The sequence below is a fragment of the Odontesthes bonariensis genome, chromosome 17 (assembly GCF_027942865.1).
Source record: "Odontesthes bonariensis isolate fOdoBon6 chromosome 17, fOdoBon6.hap1, whole genome shotgun sequence".
In the NCBI taxonomy this organism is placed as follows: Eukaryota; Metazoa; Chordata; class Actinopteri; order Atheriniformes; family Atherinopsidae; genus Odontesthes; species Odontesthes bonariensis.
In genome coordinates, this window is record NC_134522.1 from 36,844,035 (window position 1) to 36,848,618 (window position 4,584).

Genomic DNA, 4,584 nt, shown 5'->3' on the forward strand with positions numbered 1-4,584 from the left:
CCACATGTTCCCACGTTTCCACACGTTCCCACATGTTCCCAAATGTTCCCACATGTTCCCACATTTCCACACGTTCCCACATGTTCCACCATGTTTCCACATGTTCCCACATGTTCCCACACATTCCCACACGTTCCCACATGTTCCCACGTTTCCACACGTTCCCACATGTTCCCACATGTTCCCACATGTTCCCACATTTCCACACGTTCCCACATGTTCCCACATTTCCACATGTTCCCACATGTTCCCACATGTTCCCACGTTTCCACATGTTCCCACACGTTCCCACATGTTCCCACATGTTCCCACGTTTCCACGTTCCCACACGTTTCCACGTTCCCACATATTCCCACACGTTTCCACATATTCCCACGTTTCCACGTTCCCACACGTTTCCACATGTTCCCACGTTTCTGCACGTTCCCACATTTTCCCACATGTTTCTACATGTTCCCACATGTTCCCACGTTTCCACATGTTCCCACACGTTCCCACATGTTCCCACATGTTCCCACGTTTCCACGTTCCCACACATTTCCACGTTCCCACATATTCCCACACGTTTCCACATATTCCCACGTTTCCACGTTCCCACACGTTTCCACATGTTCCCACGTTTCTGCACGTTCCCACATTTTCCCACATGTTTCTACATGTTCCCACATGTTCCCACGTTTCCACGTTCCCACATGTTTCCACACGTTCCCACACGTTTCCACGTTTCCACACGTTCCCAGACGTTTTCACATGTTCCCACATGTTCCCACATGTTCCCACGTTTCCACGTTCCCACACGTTTCCACGTTCCCACATATTCCCACACGTTTCCACATATTCCCACGTTTCCACGTTCCCACACGTTTCCACATGTTCCCACGTTTCTGCACGTTCCCACATTTTCCCACATGTTTCTACATGTTCCCACATGTTCCCACGTTTCCACGTTCCCACATGTTTCCACACGTTCCCACACGTTTCCACGTTTCCACACGTTCCCAGACGTTTTCACATGTTCCCACATGTTCCCACATGTTCCCACTTGTTCCCACACGTTCCCACATGTTTCCACATGTTCCCAGGTGTTCCCACATGTTCCCACACGTTGCCACATTTTCCCACATGTTTCCACATGTTCCCACATGTTCCCACATGTTCCCACATGTTCTCAAGTGTTCGCACAAGTTGCCACACGTTCCCACATGTCCCCACATGTCCCCACATGTTCCCACATGTTTCCACGTTTCCACACGTTCCCTCATGTTCCCACATGTTCTCACATGTTCGCACATGTTCCCACACGTTCCCACATGTCCCCACATGTTCCCACATGTTTCCACGTTTCCACACGTTCCCTCATGTTCCCACATGTTCTCACGTTCCCACATGTTCCCACATGTTCCCACGTTCCCACATGTTCCCATACGTTCCCACATGTTCCCACATGTTTCCACATGTTCCCACGTTTCTACACGTTCCAACATGTTCCCACATGTTCCCACATGTTTCCACATGTTCCCACGTTTCCACACGTTTCCACATGTTCCCACATGTTTCCACGTTGCCACACGTTCCCACATGTTTCCACATGTTCCCACATGTTCCCACACGTGTTCCCACACGTATTCCCACATTTCTTCCCACACATGTTCCCACATGTTCCCATACGTTCCCACATGTTCCCACATGTTTCCACATGTTCCCACATGTTCCCACACATTCCCACATGTTCCCTCACGTTCCCGCATGTTCCCACATGTTCCCACATGTTCCCACATGTTTCCACATGTTCCCACGTTTCCACACGTTCCAACTTGTTCCCACATGTTCCCACATGTTTCCACATGTTCCCACATATTCCCACACATTCCCACATGTTCCCACATGTTTCCACATATTCCAACGTTTCCACACGTTCCAACATGTTCCCACATGTTCCCACATGTTTCCACATGTTCCCACGTTCCCACACGTTCCCACACGTTCCCACACGTTCCCACACATTCCCACACGTTCCCACATGTTCCCACGTTTCCACACGTTCCCACATGTTCCCAAATGTTCCCACATGTTCCCACATGTTCCCACATTTCCACACGTTCCCACATGTTCCCACATGTTTCCACATGTTCCCACATGTTCCCACACATTCCCACACGTTCCCACATGTTCCCACGTTTCCACACGTTCCCACATGTTCCCAAATGTTCCCACATGTTCCCACATTTCCACACGTTCCCACATGTTCCCACATGTTTCCACATGTTCCCACATGATCCCACACATTCCCACACGTTCACACACGTTCCCACATGTTCCCACGTTTCCACACGTTCCCACATGTTCCCACATGTTCCCACATGTTCCCACATTTCCACACGTTCCCACATGTTCCCACATGTTTCCAAATGTTCCCACGTTCCCACATGTTCCCACATGTTCCCACACGTTTCCACATGTTCCCACGTTTCCATATGTTCCCTCGTTCCCACATGTTCCCACATGTTCCCACACGTTCCCACATGTTCCCACGTTTCCACGTTCCCACACGTTTCCATATTTCCACATTCCCACATGTTTCCACACGTTCCCACACGTTTCCACGTTTCCACACGTTCCCAGACGTTTTCACATGTTCCCACATGTTCCCACATGTTCCCACACGTTCCCACATGTTTCCACATGTTCCCAGGTGTTCCCACATGTTCCCAGACGTTGCCACATTTTTCCACATGTTCCCAGATTTTCCCAGATGTTCCCACATGTTTCTACATGTTCCCACATGTTTCCACATGTTCCCACATGTTCCCACACGTTCCCACATGTCCCCTCATGTCCCCACATGTTTCCACGTTTCCACACGTTCCCTCATGTTCCCACATGTTCTCACATTCCCACATGTTCCCACATGTTCCCACATGTTCCCACATGTTTCCGCATGTTCCCACGTTTCCACGTTCCCGCATGTTCCCACACGTGTTCCCATGTTTTCACGTTTCCACGTTTCCACATGTTCCCACACGTTCCCACACGTTCCCACGTTTCCAAATGTTTCCACATGTTCCCACACGTTCTCACACATTCCCACACGTTCCCGCATGTTCCCACATGTTTCCACGTTGCCACACGTTCCCACACGTTTCCACATGTTCCCACATGTTTCCACGTTGCCACACGTTCCCTCATGTTTCCAAATGTTCCCACATGTTTCCACACATTTCCACACGTTCCCACATGTTCCCACACGTGTTCCCACATGTGATCCCAAATGTGTTCCCACACATGTTCCCACATGTTCCCACATGTTTCCACATGTTCCCACATGTTCCCATACATTCCCACATGTTCCCTCACGTTCCCGCATGTTCCCACATGTTCCCACATGTTCCCACATGTTTCCACATGTTCCCACGTTTCCACACGTTCCAACATGTTCCCACATGTTCCCACATGTTTCCACATGTTCCCACATGTTCCCACACATTCCCACATGTTCCCTCACGTTCCCGCATGTTGCCGCATGTTCCCGCATGTTCCCGCATGTTCCCACATGTTCCCACATGTTTCCACATGTTCCCACGTTTCCACACGTTCCAACATGTTCCCACGTTCCCGCATGTTTCCACATGTTCCCACGTTCCCACACGTTCCCACATGTTCCCACGTTTCCACACGTTCCCACATGTTCCCAAATGTTCCCACATGTTCCCACATTTCCACACGTTCCCACATGTTCCCACATGTTTCCACATGTTCCCACATGTTCCCACACATTCCCACACGTTCCCACATGTTCCCACGTTTCCACACGTTCCCACATGTTCCCACATGTTCCCACATGTTCCCACATGTTCCCACATTTCCACATGTTCCCACGTTCCCACATGTTCCCACATGTTCCCACATGTTCCCACGTTTCCACATGTTCCCACACGTTCCCACATATTCCCACACATTCCCACACGTTCCCACATGTTCCCACGTTTCCACACGTTCCCACATGTTCCCAAATGTTCCCACATGTTCCCACATGTTCCCACATTTCCACACGTTCCCACATGTTCCCACATGTTTCCACATGTTCCCACATGTTCCCACACATTCCCACACGTTCCCACATGTTCCCACGTTTCCACACGTTCCCACATGTTCCCAAATGTTCCCACATGTTCCCACATTTCCACACGTTCCCACATGTTCCCACATGTTTCCACATGTTCCCACATGATCCCACACATTCCCACACGTTCACACACGTTCCCACATGTTCCCACGTTTCCACACGTTCCCACATGTTCCCACATGTTCCCACATGTTCCCACATTTCCACACGTTCCCACATGTTCCCACATGTTTCCAAATGTTCCCACGTTCCCACATGTTCCCACATGTTCCCACACGTTTCCACATGTTCCCACGTTTCCATATGTTCCCTCGTTCCCACATGTTCCCACATGTTCCCACACGTTCCCACATGTTCCCACGTTTCCACGTTCCCACACGTTTCCATATTTCCACATTCCCACATGTTTCCACACGTTCCCACACGTTTCCACGTTTCCACACGTTCCCAGACGTTTTCAC